The 25,264-nt window shown below is 45.5% G+C and overlaps 4 non-coding genes across 4 annotated transcripts; 1 reads left to right on the forward strand and 3 right to left on the reverse strand.

The window, feature by feature from the left end:
- Positions 1 to 3,602: 3,602 nt before the first annotated feature.
- trnat-ugu (transfer RNA threonine (anticodon UGU)) lies at positions 3,603 to 3,676 on the reverse strand. The gene has a single exon. It is a non-coding gene; the product is annotated as a tRNA-Thr (tRNA).
- An 8,731-nt stretch (positions 3,677 to 12,407) lies between these two features.
- On the reverse strand, positions 12,408 to 12,480 carry trnav-cac (transfer RNA valine (anticodon CAC)). The gene has a single exon. It is a non-coding gene; the product is annotated as a tRNA-Val (tRNA).
- Positions 12,481 to 17,975: 5,495 nt separating this feature from the next.
- Positions 17,976 to 18,049, forward strand: trnan-guu (transfer RNA asparagine (anticodon GUU)). Its single transcript has one exon. It is a non-coding gene; the product is annotated as a tRNA-Asn (tRNA).
- A 6,441-nt stretch (positions 18,050 to 24,490) lies between these two features.
- Positions 24,491 to 24,564, reverse strand: trnai-aau (transfer RNA isoleucine (anticodon AAU)). The gene has a single exon. It is a non-coding gene; the product is annotated as a tRNA-Ile (tRNA).
- Positions 24,565 to 25,264: the final 700 nt, after the last annotated feature.

Genomic DNA, 25,264 nt, shown 5'->3' on the forward strand with positions numbered 1-25,264 from the left:
CCATAAGATTTACTCTTTTTACAATTACACCAATGTACAATCTGATACTTCGCGACCTTACAATCTCAACACCGTCCTGGAAGGAACTGTTGCTGATATCAGCAAACAATGCAAAACACTCCGTCTGCCGTTTCGAGAAGGCTGGGACTTTGACCAGACCTTCTGGGAGGACTGAATGAGAGAAAAAAAACGTAAACACAATAACGATGGGATACGAACCCACAGCACAATAGATTAGTAGTCCATCGCCTTAACCTCTCGACCACCTCGTCACATGTGCAAATAACCGAAAGCCCCATTATTCAAAATGAAAATACTGAACTAAAAGCTCTAATTGTGTATATCCTCAGCAGGGCTTTCATCAAAGAGACAGAGTTAACGTTTCAGTTCGATGGCCATCACATGAGTATTCCAACTCACTCAACTTGAGCCTTGTAGATGGTTGAACGGCTTTAGGGAGTTAGAAGGTGAGTCACTTGGCGCAGAATATCCAGCCTCTGACCTGAACTTGCAGCCACAATATGTATGTGGCTGGTCCAGTTAAGTTTCCGGTTAATGGTAACCACTGGTATGTTGATGGTGGGGGATTCGGCGATGTTAATACCGAATCCCCACAGAAGAGATTTACTGTAAAGATTCCAGGGATGAGGGGGATAAGTTTCATGGATAGATTGGAGAAGCTGGGGTTGTTCTGCTTGGAACAGAGACGGTTCCGAGGAGATTTGATAGAGGTATTCAAAATCATGAAGGATCTGGACAGAGGAGATAGAGAGAAACTGTTCCCATTGGCGGAAGGTTCAAGGAGCAGAGAACATCGATTTAAGGTGTTTGGCAAAAGAACCAAAGGTGACATGAGGATAAACTTTTCTGCACAGCGAGTGTTCAGGATCTGGAATACACCGCCCGAGGGGGTGGTGGAGGCAGATTCAATCATGGTCTTCAATAAGGAACTGAATAAGTATTTGAAACGAAAGAAAATACAGGGCTACAGGGATAGGGTGGGGGAGTGGGTCTGTCTGGATTGCACTTGCAGTGAGCCGGCACGGACTCGATGTGCCGAATGGCCTCTTTTCGTGCTGTGACCTTTCTTTGATTCTATTCTATTTGTGGGAGGCGATGCGAAGCGACCGGAGCGTGACGTAAATCGACCTGTTCATGTACATTCCCTGATAATAAATCGTAGTGTGATGCAAAGAAGAAATTCATAATTATGGTACATATCTTTTATATTATACTGACTATAAGAGGTACTCGGTTCACCAGGGCGCCATTGTGCACATTGGTTGATACTTCGCCGAGATCACCCCTGACAGTCCCAACACCTCCATCTAAGAAACAGTTGGGTAGCAATCCAGACTTTGCTGAATTGTGCAAAAATGTGTAAACCAGCAATGCGGAAAAGCACTTCTTATCAAAGATGGGTTTTTGGTGAGGCGGCCAAAATGGAAGGGTGCACAAATTCTGGCAGCAGTGAGATTCGAACGCACATAATTCAAAGATGGAAACCAGCATCTGAGACAGCGCAGTGACTCACACATGTGATAAGCCATTCAGATCTGATGATAAAGGTCATAGAGCTGAAACGTTCCCTCTGGTTCTTTCACCACAGGTGCTGCCTGACCTGCTCAGCGTTTTCAGCATTTTCTGTTTTCATTTTTGTGATTTCACAATGGCTGTTTTCCTGAAAACACCCAATTTGATCCAAGGACGCAGCTCGCACTTCACTTTCCCCAGGCGCTTAAAGTCTGCCGTTTCCGAACAAAATCTCCTCCGCGCCGAGCTTTCAAAGGACCTTTCGCTCACGGCCAACCTCCTGTAATCGACACCTTTTCACCATTGCCGCTCTTTTCATTTCTCCTCATTCCTTTTCAATCGGACATTTCCACAGACCTATTAAGATCAAGCGAAACATTTCCGACTTTGCTGCACCGCCCAGATTGCCAATAATGCACCTTCCAGCCGTCATTCGCAGCTATGTCGCGCCGCCCGTCTCTCCCGCACATCAACTGCTCGGGGAAAAGCGCCAACGACCATGAAAACAAAACCCAGTTCTTCAGTTAACATCCCCCGTATCACAAGATACCCATGGAAATTTCACGGAAAAGTATGCGCTGTCCTACCGAATGCCAGCTCTCCTTTCTTAGAGCTTGTCTCTGGAGCAGATCGAAATTCATCGATTGGTTTCAAGTCACAAATTAACATTGATGCGAACGGGACATGTGCCCCCGAGAAAAAGCGGTCGATGTGGAGCAAACTTAAAGGTGTAAGAATGTGAAAGTGAATGTTAGAGTGGGCAAGGCCGCAGTAAATGTCAATGAAATAGACCATGATTGTGGAAGGAAGGAAAAGCTGGAAGAAGCGGCGGGTCTGAATTTTGGATCATCCAACAGAGACACGTGAGAGAACAAAAACAGGATACAGACAAAGGTGCTGGGGCAGAAAGGCAAAGAAAGAAAGAAGAGGAATGAAACGAGAGTGAATGAAAGAATGGGAGAGAGGGAGGTGAAAGAAAGAAAGAGAGAAAGAAAGATAGAAGGGAGCGAGAAAATCAAGCGTGCAATACTCACCCCGCAAACGGGCGCTGCTCCCAATCGGCTACACTTCGTCCCACAGACCCTCATCCCATTCACACCATCCTACAATACACTGTCAATGTTGTGCAGAGAGACAGAGAGTATAAAGGCATAAAGAAACACACACCATCCTACAATACACTGTCACTGCTGTGCAGAGAGACAGAGAGTTTAAAGATACAGAGATACTTACATACTATCCTACAGTACACATTAAACATCAGTGCAGTGAGTCAGATAGTTTACAGGTACAGAGACACTCACAGCGTCCCACAATACACTTTAAACCATGTGCAGTGAGACAGAGCGTTTAAAGATGTAGAGAAATTCACCTTTTTTTTCCAAAAGTGGCACATCCCAGAAGCAAGAGAGGGCGTGGGTCAGTCTCCCTCTCCTGATAGAGCTGAGGCTTGTCAGTAGGGAGTTCCCTCCTCCCTGTATTGGCCGTGGAGGAAGTGCAGAGTAGATTTAATAGAATACCTTCAGCATGACCGAGGTTAGGCTGACTGGCCTGTAATTACTTGATCTATCTTTTTCTCCCTTTTTGTACAACAATACAACTTTAGCAGTCTTCCAATCCTTCGGCATATCACCTGTAACCAGGGAGGATTGGAAAATTATGGTCAGAGCCTCCGTTATTTCCTCCCTTGCTTCTGTTAACAGCCTGGGATATATTTCATCGGGGTCTGGAGATTCAGGTGGAGTGATTTGGGGACTTCATTTTCCTCTTTGCAAAGATTCTCACCGCAGGTCAAGATCACAAGTCCAGGTCCAAATTAGGACTACTTCCGGGTTTGAACCTCAAATCGTGAATTGTTCCCTGACCCCAACGAGCCCACAAACAAGAACGTGTCTTTAAGTTAACCCGTTACAGACACATTCTATGAGAGGTCTGACTGCACAATGAAAGGGCGTTTTAGAAGAGTCAATCTGATATCCGTTTCCTCCTCAAACCTGAACAAATACCAATTGAAAAGTGCCATTTTGTCGCTTGATTCCACAAATCAGGTAAAAATAATTAGTTACACAAGGCACTGCTGGGAATTGAACCCAGGATCTCCTGTTTACAAGACAGATGCTTTAACCAACTAAGCCACAGCGCCCATTCATGATCACTTTGCCCTACCTCCTCTCACTAATATCTATCAGCGATACGTCACTGTCTGTTTGGGGTTCAGACCGTTTCATCTTTGTCTGTTTCGCTTGTCCGTTCACCTGTGCATCCCAATGCTGCCTGCATATCTCGTTGTGTTTATCTTTGTGCATCCATCAATGCGTTGATAAACGGATGAGTATGTGTACTTATGATTGTTACATTAAATAAATTACCGGTTTAGACAATTCTCGCTCTGAAAGTGAAGAACTATTGAGACGAACTTTACAGCAAAGTATTGTTTATTTTGGTGCTGAAAATAAAAAACCGGAAGAGGTCCAAACAGGGAAAAGGAGAAAAACCTGTTAGGGAAAATGAGGACAACAGTCAAGATTTTTACCAGTATATTAAGTGAAAGAAGGGAGACTAAGAGTAATGTGGGCCGCTTAAAGACAGATGGAGGTGATACTGTAATTGAAAATCATGAAATGTAGAGTTGCTAAATATTTACTTTGCTTCGTTCTTCACAGAAATAAATGAGCCTAAGATATCAGAGATATGAGGAAAACTGTAAATAAATCAAGGGGATTCAGTATAAGTAAAATAATGGCAATGGAGAAAATAATTAGATTAAAGATCGACAAATCTCCAGGACCTGATGGTTGCCATCCCAGGGGACTGAGAGGACTCGGTGAGGAAATTGTACATGCTTTAGTCATGATCGTACAAACTCTCTTGATTCAGGAATTGTTCCTTCGATGGAAACAATTTCAATGTCACTCCATTATTTGGGATGGGTGGCAGAGATGATGTTGGAAATTCTAGACCCATTAGTCTGACATCCTTTGTGGGGAAGTTGCCAGTATCCGTTATTAGGGAAAGAGAGATTGAGCACTTGGATAAACATGAATTGATCATAGAGAACCAGCATGGATTTGTAAAGGGTAAGTCAAGTCTAACAAAACTAGTTGAACTTTATGAAGATGTAACTAACGTGGTAGATAATGGAGTGTCCATGGTTGTTATATGATATTGACTTCCAGAGGTATTCGATAAGGTACCATATAAGAGACTGTTAACGGCAATGACAGTGCGTAGAATTTGAGGCAACCTAATGAAATGGGTAGGGAGTTGGTTCTAAGGTGGGAGACAGAGACCCGGCATATAAATGACGTAGAGGAAGGAATAGAGAGCCGTGTATCCACGTGTGTCGCTGACACCAAGATAGGTGTCGCAGTGAGTCGTGTAGATGGAAGCATAAAGTTACCAAGGGAAATTGATAAATTAAGTGAGTTGGCAAAACTGTGGCAGATGGAGTAACATAGAATTACATAGAATGTACATCACGGAAACAGGCAATTCGGCACAACTAGACAATGCCGGTGTTCATGCTGCAAACATGCCTCCGCCAACCCCTCTTCATCTAACCTTATGAGCAAACCCTTATATTCCTTTCTCCTCCATTTGTTTTTCTAGCTTCGCTGTAAACGAATCCATGCTATTCGCCTAAACTACTCCTTGTGGGAGCGAATTGCACATTCTAACGACCCTCTGGGTAAATGTGTTCCTCTTCAATGCCATGTTGAATTAAATGGTGACTACCTGATATCCATGACCCCAATGATTTGGAGTCCCCACCTCCACAAATGCAAACACCTTATCTCCGTCTAACCTATCAAACCCTTGCATAATCTTAAAGTCCGATATCAGGTCACCCCTCAGCCTTCTCTTTTCCATACAGAAGAGTTCCAGTCTGTTCAAACTTTCAATATGGAGAAGTGTGAGTTCATCGACGTTGGACTGAAGCAAGACAGATCAGAGTATTTTCTAAATGGTGAGAAGCTAGGAACTGTGGAGGAGCAGAGAGATTTAGGGGTCCAAGTACAGAAATCGCTGAAAGCCAGTGGAATGGGTGAAAAATTAATTTAAATGTCTCATGGGATGTTGGCCTTTATTTCAAGGAAGCTGGTATACAAAGGTGGGAAGTATGTTAAAGATAGAAATATCTGCTGAGACCCCATTTAAAGTATTGCATTCAGCTCTGGGCACCAGATCTCAGGAAGGAAATATTGGCCTTGGATTGGTGCAGTGCAGAATGACCAGAATGATACCGGGGCTAAAATGGTTAAATTATGAAGACAGGTTATGCGGAGGTCGGTCCTCATTTTTCTCTTATGGATCCGGCCCCATCCGTTTACTGTGGACGGGAGCGGGTCTGATACTAAGTCAGTCAGAATCGGATGAAAATCACATCACGGGCACAGCGGCTCTGGGACTGGCGACTGGTTTTACATTGAGTCTTTTTTTGGGATAGGCTGTCCATTGTTTGCATAATAATAATAAGTTTGATAAAATGAAGGTTTTTTCAGTTATTTCCCGTTTCCACCCTCACCAGTTTTATATAGTAAAATGTAACAATGTTTAAGGGGTGTGATGGACAGTGTTGGTGGAATCAGTGCAATTTAACTTGAGAAATTGTAGAATCTCTTGTCTATCCCAGGCTCTTACCTCAGGTTTAGACCCTCAGCTAGTTTAAAACCTGCCACTCACTGATATAAATAAACCAGTAACAACCCCGAAACCTCAGCGGGTATATTTGTTCCGATACTAAGTGACGGTCCCAATTTCCACTGAAATTCTCGATCAGCAAATACCAGAGGCTGTTTTGGGTTTGACAAACTGTGAAACAGATTGTTTTAAAAGCCGGAAAGAGGGAAAAACTGGTGGTTGATATTAAGTGTTACACATTAACGCTTTCTGTTTCCAATTTACAATTTATCTTTGTGTGTGACTGACAGGAGCGGCTGTAACGGAGCCCAGTGACTGGGTAACGAGCTGCACTGAATCATTGTCCTGTGTTACAGACCGGCTCGTTAGACCTGTTCATTCCGTCTCATCTCATTGTCAGCAAACAGGAAATTACTAAAGTTTAGGCTGGTGAATAACAGCTCGAAATATCAATCCTCTCCAGAGAGTCTTCCGAAAAACAGGGATTTTCACTCATGCAAATTTCATCCACATTTTCTGCTCTTCATTTCTCAGATCTATTTGATGCGGCTTTCCCTTCAATTCACGACCTACAGGAAAAACCCGATTTTATCGTCAATTTTCGGGTCAAGAGGTATGGTGAGATTTCAAATCATTAAAATCGACCCTTATTGACGCCAATATCGTCAGCTACACGTTTGACAAATGCAAAACGGCTTCACTCACGGTTTTGCTGCACAACTCGTTCAAAGATACTGTCGGTAATTGGAGGGTCTTTGAATTCATGACACGATCATAACAATTGTAAACAATTTTACAACACCAAGTTATAGTCCAGCAATTTTATTTTAAATTCACAAGCTTTCGGAGATTTTCTCCTTCCTCAGGCAAATGTTTCAAGATCTCCTTGAAGCCTACGCATTTATACATATTGAACAATAATACATGGTGTTTACAGACTGCCCCTGCAACTGCCCATTGCCAAGGCAATCACCGTGTTCAGACAGAGAGGTGTTACCTGCAGAACCTCCGAATACACATTCAACAAAAAAACAAACAGGGAAAAAAAACAGAGAAAAAAAACACCGAGAGAGGCAGAAACATCCGGAAGGCAGAGAGAGCCAGCAAATGACCCATTATATTAAAAACAGATAACATTTGTTCGCTGGTGGGGTAACGTGTAGCGTGACATGAACCCAAGATCCCGGTTGAGGCCGTCCTCATGGGTGCGGAACTTGGCTATCAATTTCTGCTCGACGATTTTGCGTTGTCGTGTGTCTCGAAGGCCGCCTTGGAGTACGCTTACCCGAAGGTCGGTGGATGAATGTCCATGACTGCTGAAGTGTTCCCCGACTGGGAGGGAACCCTCCTGTTTGGCGATTGTTGCGCGGTGTCCGTTCATCCGTTGTCGCAGCGTCTGCATGGTCTCGCCAATGTACCATGCTCTGGGGCATCCTTTCCTGCAACGTATGAGGTAGACAACGTTGGCTGAGTCACAGGAGTATGAACCATGCACCTGGTGGGTGGTGTCATCTCGTGTGATGGTGGTATATGTGTCGATGATCTGGCATGTCTTGCAGAGGTTACCGTGGCAGGGTTGTGTGGCGTCGTGGACGCTGTTCTCTTGAAAGCTAGGTAGTTTGCTGCGAACGATGGTCTGTTTGAGGTTGGGTGGCTGTTTAAAGGCGAGTAGTGGAGGTGTGGGGATGGCCATAGCGAGGTGTTTGTCCTCATTGATGACATGTTGAAGGCTGCGGAGAACATGGCGTAGTTTCTCCGCTCCGGGGAAGTACTGGACGACAAAGGGTACTCTGTTGGTTGCGTCCCGTGTTAGTCTCCTGAGGAGGTCTATGCGATTTTTTGCTGTGGCCCGTCGGAACTGTCGATCGATGAGTCGAGCGTCATATCCCGTTCTTACTAGGGCGTCTTTCAGCGTCTGTAGGTGTCCATCGCGTTCCTCCTCGTCTGAGCAGACCCTGTGTATTCGCAGGGCCTGTCCATAGGGGATGGCCTCTTTGACGTGGTTAGGGTGGAAGCTGGAAAAGTGGAGCATCGTGAGGTTGTCCGTGGGCTTGCGGTAGAGTGAGGTGCTGAGGTGCCCGTCTTTGATGGAGATTCGTGTGTCCAAGAAAGAAACTGATTCTGAGGAGTAGTCCATGGTGAGCTTGATGGTGGGATGGAACTTGTTGATGTTATCGTGTAGTCTCTTTAGTGATTCCTTGCCGTGGGTCCATAGAAAGAAAATGTCGTCGATGTATCTGGTGTATAGTGTTGGTTGGAGGTCTTGTGCAGTGAAGAGTGCACAAGTTCGAGCAGGACTTCTTCACTGCACAAGACCTCCAACCAACACTATACACCAGATACATCGACGACATTTTCTTTCTATGGACCCACGGCAAGGAATCACTAAAGAGACTACACGATAACATCAACAAGTTCCATTCCACCATCAAGCTCACCATGGACTACTCCTCAGAATCAGTTTCTTTCTTGGACACACGAATCTCCATCAAAGACGGGCACCTCAGCACCTCACTCTACCGCAAGCCCACGGACAACCTCACGATGTTCCACTTTTCCAGCTTCCACCCTAACCACGTCAAAGAGGCCATCCCCTATGGACAGGCCCTGCGAATACACAGGGTCTGCTCAGACGAGGAGGAACGCGATGGACACCTACAGACGCTGAAAGACGCCCTAGTAAGAACGGGATATGACGCTCGACTCATCGATCGACAGTTCCGACGGGCCACAGCAAAAAATCGCATAGACCTCCTCAGGAGACTAACACGGGACGCAACCAACAGAGTACCCTTTGTCGTCCAGTACTTCCCCGGAGCGGAGAAACTACGCCATGTTCTCCGCAGCCTTCAACATGTCATCAATGAGGACAAACACCTCGCTATGGCCATCCCCACACCTCCACTACTCGCCTTTAAACAGCCACCCAACCTCAAACAGACCATCGTTCGCAGCAAACTACCTAGCTTTCAAGAGAACAGCGTCCACGACGCCACACAACCCTGCCACGGTAACCTCTGCAAGACATGCCAGATCATCGACACATATACCACCATCACACGAGATGACACCACCCACCAGGTGCATGGTTCATACTCCTGTGACTCAGCCAACGTTGTCTACCTCATACGTTGCAGGAAAGGATGCCCCAGAGCATGGTACATTGGCGAGACCATGCAGACGCTGCGACAACGGATGAACGGACACCGCGCAACAATCGCCAAACAGGAGGGTTCCCTCCCAGTCGGGGAACACTTCAGCAGTCATGGACATTCATCCACCGACCTTCGGGTAAGCGTACTCCAAGGCGGCCTTCGAGACACACGACAACGCAAAATCGTCGAGCAGAAATTGATAGCCAAGTTCCGCACCCATGAGGACGGCCTCAACCGGGATCTTGGGTTCATGTCACGCTACACGTTACCCCACCAGCGAACAAATGTTATCTGTTTTTAATATAATGGGTCATTTGCTGGCTCTCTCTGCCTTCCGGATGTTTCTGCCTCTCTCGGTGTTTTTTTTTCTCTGTTTTTTTTCCCTGTTTGTTTTTTTGTTGAATGTGTATTCGGAGGTTCTGCAGGTAACACCTCTCTGTCTGAACACGGTGATTGCCTTGGCAATGGGCAGTTGCAGGGGCAGTCTGTAAACACCATGTATTATTGTTCAATATGTATAAATGCGTAGGCTTCAAGGAGATCTTGAAACATTTGCCTGAGGAAGGAGAAAATCTCCGAAAGCTTGTGAATTTAAAATAAAATTGCTGGACTATAACTTGGTGTTGTAAAATTGTTTACAATTGTCAACCCCAGTCCATCACCGGCATCTCCACATCACGATCATAACAGTTCGCGCTGCCGTTTTTTTCAAGACGCTTCAGATTCATGTGGAATGATTTCGGTCTGGCGTTTAAATCCGTTCCCTCTTCACAAATCCCCCTTTGAACCTGTATCGTTTAGTATTTTTGATAACCGATACCAAATCGGTTTGCCCTGTACTGAACATTACATTTTTAAATATTACAGATAAGCAGAGCACTTGAACTGTCACAGCTGTGACTTTGACTTTTCTCCCTCTGCTCTTGATCTCCCCGGCAACTGCCACTAACCACAATCTTCTGTCACAATTCTCCATCAGAAAGTTCCGAGCCTCGGTTTTCAAATGAAATAACACCCATCTCTTCAATCAACGACAGCACAGAGAGAGTTTCTCAGTTTCATTTCACACTTTATCCAAATCCTCCTTAAAGCAACATCAAAAGTTGTCCTTCAGTTAATAATAAGATCAATAAAAGTTCTTATCTTCTGGGGATTTGTTTCAGATTCCAGGGCTTTTAAAGTTCACTGCGGATATTTATCGAAGCGCATCTTGATTGGAGGCTTCTTGGAGAAATCGGAAAAAGATCACAAAGCGATAATTCAGAGACGGAAAATGAAGCTGTTTGACGGGAGCACTGATAGAACCGATTGTGCGCTGTTCTTGTGGCGCAAGCGCTCATCGTGCGGTACTTTTATGAACTCCAGAAATGCCCAGGTTGTGAGTTTGAGCCTCATCTGGAACAATCGAACATTTTGAGTTCAAGGTACAACTGGTATGTTCCATAACGCATCTACTTCTTAGTGTTCCCATGTGAGCACTTGGGTTCTTCTGGCCTCCCGTCTTGCAATAGTAGGTGTGAATTTACTTGTTTATAGGGGAGAGGGAGCGATTAGCGGCAGCTGATATGGCAAAGGGGCCGGTACGAGATCTTTCAATCTAAAGAACTAAACATACAATTCTTCTTTTCGTTTAGCGGATATTCATCAGTTGGAAGTTTCGTGTGGGGAAAAATCTGGATGGGAAATATTCTCCCTGGTGTCACTGTGTAACGGGTGAAATTATTCAGCTTACGGATCTTAATACGCTGAAAGGTCGAGAGGCCTTTTCCAGCTCCCGTGTGGGACAAGTTTAGCTTTTGAGCCACTATGTAAAGTGTTATTTTAATTGCTGCTACCGAATGACAAGACATTGTTAAATAATAGCTACATCATGAAATAAATTTAAAACAGAAATAGATAGTTTCCTAGAATTAAAGGGAATTCAGGGTTGCGGGGAGCGGGCAGGAAATTGGACATGAATTTAGATTTGAGGTGAGGATCAGATCAGCCATGATCTTATTGAATGGCGGAGCAGGCTCGAGGCGCCGATTGGCCTACTCCTGCTCCTATTTCTTATGTTCTTATGTTCTTATTTGGCACAAACACGAGAATTGTAAACTCACGAGTTCACTGTCCATGTTTCTTACATCAAGTTCAACAGAAACAAGGATTCTCCTCAACACGTTGCTGATATTTTATAACAGGGACCCTCACCCAATTTCGACGTCGACGATGGATAATTCAGAGTCCTACAATGAATATGTACGATAGGAACTTAACAAATTGCGAGCCTGCGTAGCTCAGTAGGTAGAGCAACAAACTTTTAAAACGGGTCGTGATCTGAGGATCCAGTGTTCTGGTTGTAAATTTTGAAACAGCTGGCAAGTTCTGTCTTCGCAGCGGAACAACAACTGTGGGACAGACAATGCCTGCGATGTGTTGTCAAAGCTTCGGTGTTACCTTGTTTCCCACGGATGGGCAATAATGCGCTGCCTGAAGCGGCAATTGCAGCTTCCCGCCAGCCACTTGTGATCGGACAGGCGGCCTGAATGTTGTTGCTCTCGTGGCCTCACTCAATGCGGGAGCTGGGGAACATCGAACATCGAAAAACTGATCTGTTTGTTGCCGCGGCTGCAATGCTGTTTATAACTGTATTTATAAACCGAGGCAGCGCTGCAGGATCCTTTAATGACCTCTCACAAATCAACTGAAAACAATCGCAATGTGCATCTTTGAGAGGGGCTTCCTGCACAGTCGGGGCATGAAACGTGAATGAGGGCGAGACACTGTCTGTATATGTATAGTATTTGAATGTGTATTGAACTATACAGAGAATGGAAAATATATCGGTTCTGTGAGGTGTGGTATTTTATTGATATTTTATTGTGGCATTTTGTGGTATTTTATTGTGGCATTTTCACATCGTTCACCTGACGAAGGAGGAAGCCTCCGAAAGCTTGTGAATTTAAAATAAAATTGCTGGACTATAACTTGGTGTTGTAAAATTGTTTACAATGGTATTTTATTCACATTTAACCACAGACTGAATTCTTGCTTTTTTTCATCCTTCTTGATTTTTCGTGGGTAACTTTTTCAAAATGCTTCTGCCCGGTTTCGAACCGGGGACCTTTCGCGTGTGAGGCGAACGTGATAACCACTACACTACAGAAACTCTGCTACACCTTTCGCTATAGGAAACCCTCAGAAGATAGCTGCCGACTGCAAATGCTCTCAGTGTGGGAGACGGGTCCCTGTCCCGTTCAGGGAATTAAATTCTACAAAATAGTTTACTGTATTAATTTCGAACCGGGGACTTTTCACGTTTATAAGCGAACATGATAACCAGTACACTACAGTAACTCTGCTGCGCCCGTTGTTTTCGCAAACCCTCAGAAGATCGCTGCAGTCTGCAAAAGCTCTCAATGTGGGAGACGGGTCCCATTCTCGTTTCGGGAATTAACTTCGACAAAATAGTTCACTGTTTTAATTTCACAATACTCATTAAACTCTGAAAAAAGTCGAATAGTTGTTCAAGTCGCCATTAATCAACTAATAACTTTCTGTTTCAGACTGACGGAAATCCTAACTTTTTTTTATTCATTCACCAGGCAGAATATAGAAAGTTCAGAGTGGAACTGAAAGGGGAAATAAGAGGGGCAAAGAGAGGGTATCAGAATAGACTGGCAGGCAAAATAAGAGGGAATTCAAAAGTCTTCCACAGGCATGTAAACATTCAACGGGTCGTGAGAACCCGACTCTGATTCGGGATCAGAAAGGATATCGACTCATGGAGGCGGAGGGGGCGGCCCAAAAATGATTCTGCCCGGTTTCATACAGGGGACCATTCACGTCGTCGGCGAATGTGATAACCCCCAAACTACAGAAACTCTGCCGCAGACGTTGTTATAGGAAACCCTCAGAAGATAGCTGCCGTCTTCCACAGGCATGTAAACATTAAACGGGTCGTACGAACCCAACTCTGATTCGGGAGCATGAAGGAGATCGACTCATGGAGGCAGAGGGGTTAGTCCAAAAGACTACAGACCAAACTCTGGAACGTGGGTTGAGGCTCGATACCTCTTTTTCGGACGGCTCAGACACGAAGGGCCGAATAGCCTCCTTCTGTGGGGTAACTTTCTATGATTGTATGATTCCATGATGTGATTGCCGTCGGTCTCGGAATGGTGTTAATATACAATCTACTATAAGTATACTTTAATCAAATTGGTGCCTCTGTTTCACTGTGAGAGAGAAGAGGCATTAATGGGTCGACATTGGCTGCAGCAGCTGGGTTGCCCCTTTACTTTTCCTCCTGTCCCAATCTTTCTTTAACTTCCTCTGCTGGTGTTGCAGGTTAGATCAGCCATCGCCGTTCAAGGAAGCCTGAGAAGTCTATCAGGGGATAACACAAGAGACAGAGACAGGGAGAGATAGAGAAATGCATGCAATGAAAATAAACTGTATAAATAGAATTATACAGTCAGTATTTTTTGAGTTCGTTCATGGGATGTGGGCGTCGCTGGCGAGGCCAGCATTTATTGCCCATCCCTCATTGCCCTTGAGGTTGGTTACAGTACAGAATGAAGTTATTCAGCCAATCGAGCCCGTGCAGGCTCATTGTAAGAGCAATCCAGTTAGTCCCATTCCCCCGCTCCTTTCCGGTAGCCCAGCATTTTTTCCCTTCAAGTACTTATCAAATTCCTTTTTGAAAGCCACGATTGGATCTGCTTCCACCATCCTTTCAGGCTGCGCGTTCCAGTTTACAACTACTCGTTGGTAAAAAAGTGTTTCCCCATGTCGCCTTTGGGTCTTTTGCCAATCACCTTAAATCTGTGTCCTCTGCTTTTCGACCGTTCCGCCAATGGGAACAGTTTCTATTTATTTACTTTATCAAAACGCTACATTATTTTGAACACTTCTATCGAATCTCCTCGAAATGTTCCCTGCGCCAAGGAGAACAACCCCAGCACGGGGTAAATGCGGTCAATTAGCTTCAATTCATTTATTTGAGCATTAAACAGCTCTTTAAACATTACTGTGACATTATGGTAGCGTGCCCTCGCGGTCTCAGGTGTTCCATCAAATTTCTACGGAGGCGTGGGTTTGAATCCCACCGCTGTTAGAATTTCTGCCAATGTTCATTTTGGCTTGTTCGCAGAAAACCCGATTGTCGTGCGATGGAGCAGAGGATGTGAAAGAAGCTGAAAGTGAGTGTGCAGATATTATTTTCATCACAATGACTGGACACGTTTCCACAGGTAAGGGCCTCTAACCTTAAGATTCTTTCCAGCAGAGTGGGACAGGTGATCAAAGTGACCGGGCTCTAGCGGCGCAACCAGTCAGTGCGCGGTCCTGATAAGACAGTCCAGGGCCGGGAAATGGCGAGGTTGTTAGTCGAGGCCCACCGAAACCAACCAATCCTTTTCCTTGTGAAAATTTCGACCGGAGTTGAAGGTACAATTGGTGTGTGCCAAAATGCATCTAGTTATTTGCATCGCCGTGTGGTTCCTCCGGCGTATGCTGTTGCAATAGCAGATGAGAACATTTCGGACTGAGATGAGGAGAAATTTCTTCACTCAGAGGGTGGTGAACCTATGGAATTCTCTACCACTGAAGACTGTGGAGGCCAATCAATGAATATATGTAAGAAGGAGCTGGATAGATTTCTAGACACAAAAGGCATCAAGTGGTATGGGGAGAGAGCGGGAATATGGTATTGAGGTCCAGGATCAGCCATGATCGTATTGAATGGCGGAGCAGGCTCGAACGGCCGAATGTCCGACTCCTGCTCCAATTTTCTAAGTTTCCATTTACAATTGGTGTGTTTCGTAATGCATCTAGTTATTTGTTCAGCCATGTGGTTCCTCCAGCCTACTCTGTCGCAATCGCAGATGAGATGGTTAGTCTTCTTAGTTTACAGAGGGAGGCTTCGGAATTGGAGCCACAAACTATGATTTTGATCCATCTCCAAATTATGGGATTTAGATTGAGCTTTAAACCAGCGCGTTCGACCGCTCAGCCACGATACTTTCCATCTTGCGATCTTCACGTGCTACTTTTACAGGAATAGAATTACTGCAAGCAAGAATTCTACCCCTCAAGCACCAATGCTCGCACGGCAGCAAGATGAATTTGTCCAGTTAGAAACCTGTCTGAAGGAACATGCAGTCTGACAGAGCTGGAAGTCCAGCAGATTGTCTTCCGCGGTAAGCAGATGATGAGCCTCCTTCTTGAGAGTGTTTCGCCAATCCAGCTCAGAGTGGATTAAGCATTATAAATTCGGGTGGGACTGGAGCCACTAGTATAAGAGAAAGTGGATGGGGGCTGTTTCCCTTCCTTGACAGATATTAGTGATCCTGTTCCGGTTTTGCTGCAAAATATCACTTCCCAGCTCCGAAATCAACGAACTAAAATTTAACGGTGGTGCGATGCGAACACACAATTTCTGAGCGAAAAGTCCGATGTGCTACCCATTGCGCGACTAAACCGGTTATGAATTATATGATTTCACATTACCCATATGCTGCTTATGAACTTTTGATGCGGTAGAGCAAGTAGTTCGAAAGCTCAGTGGGGTTTCAAATGAACTCCTGAGAAAGTTTGTCAATGCATAGTGCTCTCTCTCCCTCTTTCTCTTCCTTTTGCTCTCTCTCGCTTTCTCTCTTGAGCTCTCACTCTCCCCGTTTATCTATAGAGGGGTCGAATACAAAGAGGTGGAAGTTATGTTTCAGCTGCACAGAGCTCTGGTGAGACGCCATCTGGAGGACTGCATTCAGTTCTGGGCACCCCAACTCAAGAAGGATGAATTAACCTGGAGGCTCGAGGGGCTGAATGGCCTATTCTTGTTCCTATTTTGCAATGAATGAAACAATAATTCAAGAATCGAGACGCTAATGTATCAGGATGAGTGAGTGAAGAATGTTTTCTGTTTGAAGTACTGATTTCATTCATTGAATATCCTCAGTGACTCAGCTCAGTGCAGTCCAGTCCAAACACCTGCTCGCACAAAGTGGCATTTTCTTTGAGAACACGAAAGACGTGTTCAGGCCATGACAGTACCGAGTGCGGGTAGGCCTGCGCGTGAAATGGAAAATTGAGGTGAAATATTACCACAAGCAGCGGATGTCTCTGTTTCCATTTCCAAAATGCACGCACGCACCGGCCGAATCCATGCAGCTCCTGGGAAAGCTACGAGGCGAGGCAGGGCTGCAGTGGATCATTTGAAGCAACTGAAACGCAAAAGATTCCGCCCGTTTCACGTGGCATCTCCTGTTTCTGACTATTTTCCCCCTCCCGCTTCCTCTACTCCTCCAGCTGCCAGGTGAATTAGCTGCTTGATGAAAACACAGGGGAATTCATGAATCCCATCCTGACCTGGACAGCAGGGAGCGAGAGGGAAAGAACAATGCTGGCCATTGAGAAGGGATGGATTTTGCACATGCCGGGAAAATAGACACAAAGATCTCATCTCCCTTCTTCTTTGGTATGTGGGATATCTTAATGCTCAGGTGATGATATCACTGCCCGCCGACCCATGATCTCAACTCGCACTCTCCTTCCAATCTCGCACACCTTTGCTTTGATTTGAAATCGTGTAAGTTTTCACACTGGGATTCAATTTGAAGAAAGCGATGCTGTGATAACCTGGGGCAATTGAGGAGTGCAAGAAGGCTAATGATAACAGTGACAGTTCTGACACTGTGAGCGACAGTTCAAGGTGAACAACATTTAAAGTCTCATGCAGCAGATCTGGGTCCAAATCTTTCACGTGGCATCTCCTTCTGCTCCTGTCACTCATTTACCACCACGGAGAGTTCATTTGGAATTCCTGTGCTGCTGCATTGCGCATTTTCCAGTTCTGCTTCGAACAATCGGGACTTTAAAGGCACCTCTGTGACCTGCACTTTCTTTAAATGAGTTTAGTTCGCTTTGCTTTCGACTGTGAAATCGCTCTAGGTTTTCATCTCAATGAACCAGACTGTGACCGCATTGTATCTGTCAGCGTGTAAGTGGCGAGGTTGGGGTCAGCACGGGTCGTTTTCAACTTTTGAAATCTCACCAATTACAAGAAAAAGAGACATTGAATCAGTGATGAATTGAATGAATATCGCTCCAAGCAGATCTGGACAATGCGCAGTGCAGCCGCACAGGAGTTCCAGATCCACCCTCTCGCCACTCGGCAATCGCATTATCTGAAATTTACTGTGACCCAGTGTCACCGCGCTGAAATCGAATGTTTGTCGTCCACATTTTTTTCTTAACATCATAGTTACTGGTTTAATGGTGAAAACTGCCGTCCGCTGCACTGTAAGTACAAGAGACAACTTTGTAGACACCGTGTCGTGCCACAGACCTGCTCGTTGGACCTGCTCGTTTCATCTCCTCTCATTTTCACCACACCTGAATATTACTGGAGCAGAGAATGGAGAATCACAGCTCGAAAAATCAATCCTCTCTGCCACGATGCGACTAAGACTTCCAACATACAGCTGTTTAATGGCAAGGTGAGTATAATGTTCAGAAATAATAGAGCACAGATTTTCACTCATGCAAGCTTCACACCCTTTATTTTGGAAAAGTAAACTGATGGTGGAGAGATGTTATATTGATCGCAGCAACCTGAATTTTTAGCTCGTTGAATCAATGGCTCAAAAACAAACGTGTCGTGTCTCTGTGGCTCAATCGGTTAGCGCGTTCGGTTGTTAACTGAAAGGTTGGTGGTTCGAGTCCACCCAGGGACGGGAGGGACATTTTTACCTTAAGTTTCATGGTCTCGTATTTCCTGTTTTCAAATATATGTTTTGTCTGCAAAAAATGCACGGTTTCGATGGCCAGCTGAGCACGGCCAATCTTCCACCATTTAACCTGAGATTGCCTTCACGGAAATCAGAATTCTTCTTGACAGACAAGGTCGAAAGATTTCAGGAGAGCCGCTTCACTCTGACATGGATATTTCTGCAGTGAGCGACACCAGACTGTTTCCACAATAAATGTCAGTCCTTTTATTTTGGAAACGCAAAATTGTTTTCGCATTCCGAAGGGTTTCAGTTCATTTGTGAACTCCACCACTGACACTGCTGAGAGGAAGGGACCTCCAGGAGTGGACTGTAAGAAAGCTGGGTTTCGGCATCCTGACAAATATATGCCGAGGAACCAGAGGAAACCTTACGAAGGAACCGTCTGGGGTTTTACCTGTTAGTTTAGGTCTCAGGGTGAATGATTCCAGACTCCCCGAACTGTCTTACATTTAACTCAGGTCAGATCAGGATGAATTCAGTTTACAGGAGGATAGTGTCAAATATCACCCACAATCGAGGGGGACAAAAGCAGCCATTGGAGAAGCTACGAGATCATTGGAAAATAAGATGGTGCACAATTGTGGGAATAAAAGCAAACGCCTTTTCAGCTGCGTCGGGAGTCAGAAGACCATTGAAGATAGTTTAGGTCCACTGAAAGGCAGTTCAGGACAGATTCCCGGACGACGGCAGAGCTGTTAAATCATTATTTCTCATCAGCCGACTCTCCTGTGATTGATGCTGAGATTCCAGCTGTGGGATGCGCTGTCGACAATGACATCATAAATATTAAAATAGAAAGTGATGTCATCTTGGATAAAATACGAAATCTCAAAATAGATTGTGCTCCAGGTCCAGATGATATTCACGCACGGGTGTTTTAAGAGATGGGACGGGTGGTCTGTGAGCCCCTTGCCTGTATCTTCAACAGCTCAATAGAGTCAGGGATTGTCCCCTGAGATTGGAAGGTAGCTCACGTAGTTCCCATTTTCATTAAAGGGGACAAATCAGAGACTGGGGATGACGGGCCCATCAGTGTGACATCGATCAGATGGAAGATGCTTGAATGGATCCTAAGCGATGCTGTTTTGACCACGGGGAAAGAGAAGGAGCCATTAGAGATACTCAACGCGGCTTCCGAAAAACAAGGTCGTGTCTTACAAACTTGCTTGAGTTTTTTGAAGAAGTTGCTGGGTTAGTGGATGAGGGTAATCCGGTTCACATTGTCCATCTCAGGGGTTCCAAACTCATTTTCGATGGTGAGCCTGATCTGATATCATGGCACTTGGCCTGGGCCACATTCCGCAAAAGTTATTAAACTGGAAATAGATGAAGATTAACTATATTGGTACTTACTTACGTTTAGATTTTATTTATTGCTACTGCTGCTCCCGATACCTGGCACCTCTTAGCTTGAACCATTGCATCAACATTTGGAATAAATGACTGGGCTGTGTGATGTCTTGGATAAAAATATGAGGAGAACTTGTCATTAAAGAACTTTGGAAGTGATTTCCACAATTTCACAACTCCCTGTGTAAAGAGATTTCTCTTGATCACTGCACTAAAGCAGACAGTAGGGGTTAAGGGTCGCTACTCAGACTGGTAAAAGGTGGAAAGTGGTGTTCCACAATGATCGGTGCTGGGACGACTGTTCACAATTTATATAAACGATTTGGACTCGGGAATCGGATGGACAATTTCAAAATTTACGGATGACACCAGTTTGGGTCGGGGTAAAGCTGATACTGATCAAGACTACAAAAATATACAAGAAGACATTAATAAACTTGCAGAATGGGGGTGTAATTGGCAAATTAATTTTAATAAAGATGAGGATGAAGTGGAGCATCTTGGTAGCAAGAACAAGGAGGCCTCATAATGCTTGGATAATAAGAGTCTATATGGGGTAGAGGAGTAGAGAGATCTGGGGACACAGATTCACAAATCACTAAAATTAGTGATGCAGGTTAAAATGGCCATTAAAAAGCAAACCAAGCACTAGGGTTCAATTCTAGAGGGATAGAATTGGAAAGCTATGTTAAACTTGTATAGAACCTTGATTAGACTACACTTGGAGTACTGTGAACAGTTCTGGTCTCCATATTATATGAATGATATAGAGATACTGGAGAAGGTGCAAAAAGGATGTCACCATTTTAGTGGTCGCTGGATTTGGTGTCTCTGTGTAACTGATCCCTGTATTTGGTGTCCAAATGTAAATGATCCCTGGACTTGGCGTCTCAGTGCAAGTGGTCCCTGGATTTGGTGTCTCTGTGTAAGTGGTCTCGAGATTTCGTATCCCCGTGTCCTTGGATTTGGTGTCTCAGTGTTAGTGTTTCCTGGATTTGGTGTCCCAGTGCAAGTGGTCCCTGGATTTGGTATCTCTGTGTAAGTGGTCTCGAGATTTCGTATCCCTGTGTCCGTGTCCTTGGATTTGGTGTCTCAGTGTTCGTGTTTCCTGGATTTGGTGTCCCAGTGTAAGTGGTCCCTGGATTTGCTGTCTCAGTGTAAGTTGTTCCCGGATTTGGTGTCCCGTGGAAGTTGCCCTAGATTTGGTGTCACAGTGTGCGTGGTCCCTTGTGTATTGAGGCATCGCTCGTGGAATTTTTCACCTCCTTCCACTTTTGCAAAAGTTGTTGACAGCTTATTAAAGCCACTAACTGGCTCTCGGGTAGGGCACAGAAAAAATGAGACATCGTCAGTTTCCCTGAGAATAACAGGTCTGAATTCGAGTGAGAGAACATTTAGCAATTAAACCAGACTGGGCGGGTCGGGCCTGAATTTTTTTTTTATTCGTTCACGGGATGTGGGCGTCGCTGGGAAGGCCGGCATTTATTGCCCATCCCGAATTGCCCTCGAGAAGGTGGTGGTGAGCCGCCTTCTTCAACCGCTGCAGTCCGTGTGGTGACGGTTCTCCCACAGTGCTGTTAGGAAGGGAGTTCCAGGATTTTGACCCAGCGACGATGAAGGAACGGCGATATATTTCCAAGTCGGGATGGTGTGTGACTTGGAGGGGAACGTGCAGGTGGTGTTGTTCCAATGCGCCTGCTGCCCTTGTCCTTCTAGGTGGTAGAGGTCGCGGGTTTGGGAGGTGCTGTCGAAGAAGCCTTGGCGAGTTGCTGCAGTGCATCCTGTGGATGGTGCACACTGCAGCCACAGTGCGCCGGTGGTGAAGGGAGTGAATGTTTAGGGTGGTGGATGGGGTGCCAATCAAGCAGGCTGCTTTATCTTGGATGGTGTCGAGCTTCTTGAGTGTTGTTGGAGCTGCACTCATCCAGGCAAGTGGAGATTATTCCATCACACTCCTGACTTGTGCCATGTAGATGGTGGAAAGGCTTTGGGGAGTCAGGAGGTGAGTCACTCGCTGCAGAATACCCAGCCTCTGACCTGCGCTCGTAGCCACAATATTTATATGGCTGGTCCAGTTACGTTTCTGGTCAATGGTGACCCCCAGGATGTTGATGGTGGGGGATTCGGCGATGGTAATGCCGTTGAATGTCAAGGGGAGGTGGTTAGACTCTCTCTTGTTGGAGATGGTCATTGCCTGGCACTTATCTGGCGCGAATGTTACTTGCCACTTATCAGCCCAAGCCTGGATGTTGTCCAGGTCTTGCTGCATGCAGGCTCGGACTGCTTCATTATCTGAGGGGTTGCGAATGGAACTGAACACTGTGCAGTCATCAGCGAACATCCCCATTTCTGACCTTATGATGGAGGGAAGGTCATTGATGAAGCAGCTGAAGATGGTTGGGCCGAGGGCACTGCCCTGAGGAACTCCTGCAGCAGAGTTGCGACTTACTAACGGAAAAGTAGCGGCCAGTTTACTTCGCACCATGGGGAAGGTCTGAGCACACGGGTTTCTGTATAATTTATTTATTTATTATGTTTGTTGCTTCCCTGGCACCAACCTCGATGGGATGACAATAATAAATTTTCTGATCACCAATTCCGGCCTTCAATGGCGGGGCATTTCCCCACAGTCCCCCGCGCCTCAGAATGTGCCCTATCAATGAATACAGGAGTCCAGTGCGCGGTGCCAGGACCGGGCTGTGCTCTGAGCATGCGCAGTGCGAGTGGCGGCGAAGGACTGAGGAGGAACAGGCGTGTCGGAGGCCGGGAGAAGACGGGGGAGTAATTGGACGTATGGTTAGGCGGAGAAGCGTCACAAGCACCTGATGGCGTCTTGAGGCCACAAATCCGAGTCCACAGGCCCAGTGTTTGCACCTCGGTGACAGGCCCGAACAGCAGCCGTCCGAAAATCAGTGTGACGGGCCGCCATCTTGCGAGCGGAAGTCATGGTAGAATCTTGGCGCATGCGCCGCCATCTTGGCACTGGAACAACGAGTGGGCGGGGCTTCAGGGTCCCAGTCCCCGGTCACAAAGAGTGGGCGGGGCTTTTGGGTCCCAGTGACCGGGAACAAAGAGTGGGCGGGGCTTCTGGGTCCCAGTGACCGGGAACAAAGAGTGGGCGGGGCTTCAGGGTCCCAGTGATCGGGAACAAAGAGTGGGCGGGGCTTCAGGGTCCCAGTGCCTCATTTATTTTATCCTCACTCTGCCCACAGCGGGTGTAGAACTGAACCCAATCAGAGGAGAGGGAGGGAGAAAACTGGGAGTGGAGGGAAGAAATATTGGAGATGGTGGGATGGGTTTGGATTTCAGCACAGGGAGGAGGGAGAGTGTGTGGGACGGGGGATTTACGGCTTTGGCGGAAAAGAGAGGATGGAAAGTTCCATAGAAACTAGAATTGTCTGTTCCAAATTTCGATCCTGTATTTAGAGTGATGACTTTTGTGAACTTTTACAGGGTATTAGAAGGGGAGGATTTGCAGACGGGAAATTCAAACCAAAGATCACGTCAAGATCTGACAGAGTCACTCGATTCATCAGGACTTGAATATCATCGACCTATGAATGTGGAAGGAGAAATGTTTGTCTTTTCTGTCTGTGGAAGAAGATTTCAAACATCAGTGTGACTGGAAAAGCACCGAGACACACACACCCGAGTGAGAGTGTTCCAGTGCACTGACTGTGGAAAGAGCTTTCACCGGTGACACAGCCTGAAAAAACACTGCACCATTCACAGCGGGGAGAAACCGTACACGTGTCCTGTGTGTGGACGAGGCTTCAACTGATCGTCCAACCTGGAGAGACACAAGGACACCCACACCATGGAGAAACCGTGGAAATGTGGGGACTGTGGGAAGGGATTCAATTACCCATCAGAGCTGGAAACTCATCGACGCAGTCACACTGGGCAGAGGCCGTTCACCTGCTCCACACAAAACAGGAAAACCACAGTTTCCGGTCTGGGGTGCGTTTCCTGATCTCACCCGGAGTGATACTGAGCCCCACAGAGCAGGAAACGCTCAGGCACAGTCCCCGGCCTGTGCCAGACAGTCGAACTTGGGATGGAGCCGATACAGCTCAGTTGAGAATGCAAAAATTTGAAAGTCCCGAGTTCAATTCCGAATTTCAGCAAAATTTGGTTGTTTGGATCTCATTCTTTGGGTCGAATCTCGCATTAATTTACGCTGAAATATTAACCGGCGCTGGAGGCTTGGGGAAGGAGCAGAGAAGCATCAAGGATGAGAAATATTGATAGCATCTTTATTTAGCTTTATTTCTTTCTGCATTTTTCTCTGTTTTTTGCCTCTCTCAGCGCCGGCGAACATTTGATTTGAAGCATTTGATTCCTAAACTGATGCCTTTTCCTCATCTCCGCCCTGTCTGTTTCTAACTGCTTGTGACCGTTAAAGGGAACAAGCCCCGAGTTAAAAGTTTATCAGCAAACCGACAGAGAGATATCACAGCGGGAATAAAACTCGTTGCTTCACATTGTTAGATACTCAGTGACTCAGGTTGTAATGTGTGTCAGTAAACATACCCGGATACTGAGTGACACAGTTTGTAATGTATGTCAGTAAACATACCCTGATACTGAGTGACACAGATTGTAATGTTTTTCAGTGAACACACCCGGATACTGCGTGACACGGATTGTAATGTGTGTCAGTAAACATACCCGGATACTGAGTGACAGATATTGCAATGTGTGTCAGTAAACATACCCGGACACTGAGTGACACAGGTTGTAATGTTTGTCAGGAAGCATACCTGGGAGAATAGTCCCGGAAATGGAAACAAATGGAGAGATAGGAAAAGAGACAGACAGAAAGAGATGGAGACACGGAAAGGTGAGTGAGAAATGAAGGATAAATGAAAAATGAGCGGAAAGATTTTTTTTTCTCCGCCCCAGGGGCAAAGATATATCAAACATTGTAATGAATACTATTGCAAAAACGATTCCGTCTGAATTTTGCATGAACTTCCTTCTTTGCAAAGTCTGGATTTTCAAAGTCACTCAAATAATGTCATAAATTACTGATGGCCCGTACGGGGACCGAACCCGCGATCTTGGCGTTATTAGCACCACGCTCTAACCAACTGAGCTAACCGGCCATTTGTTTTTTTTACGGCAATCGGTTTGGGGCACTCATTGGGTGGTCTGTCTTTTACTTCTCACACTGCGGAATACGGTGGTTGCACGAACATTGAACACATCACATCCCTTAAACATTGTTACTTGTTTCTGCATAAAACTGGCAAGGGTGTAAATCGAAATTAAAAGATAAGGAGCACTTTAATGCGACAAATTTAATTCTGGTAAAAATTATGTTCTGAACATTGAAAGCCCACCCCTGACACACTGCCCCGCTGTGAAAACAGTGGGCAGGACACTGAGGGACTGCGAAAATTGTGTGCTGAGTTTTCCGTAGTGTAATGCTTATCATGTTCGCCTTTTACGTGAAAAAGCTCTATTTCAGTCCCCGCATAAAAACATAGTTTTGAGGAACTTGCTTCGGATAAACCTCCAGTCGTCAACTTGTGCTTCGAGAAGGGACAATTATTGTTCCTTCCTGTTAACTTTAACAACGGCTGTACCAAATTCCAAGTGTCATAAACTATCAATATTTGAAACCAGACCCTTAAATGCAGTCTGGAAAGTGGAAAACGGTGAAAGTGCATCACATACAAAACACAAAAACTTATTGAAAGTTTCATTATCCATGTTAGTATTTCCGTGATTCTGCAGCACAACGTTATCGGTTACAACAATTATTCATCTTTCACAGAATTTCATTAGTTTCATCAATTAATT

Source organism: Heptranchias perlo, chromosome 20 (genome assembly GCF_035084215.1).
Source record: "Heptranchias perlo isolate sHepPer1 chromosome 20, sHepPer1.hap1, whole genome shotgun sequence".
Lineage (NCBI taxonomy): Eukaryota > Metazoa > Chordata > Chondrichthyes > Hexanchiformes > Hexanchidae > Heptranchias > Heptranchias perlo.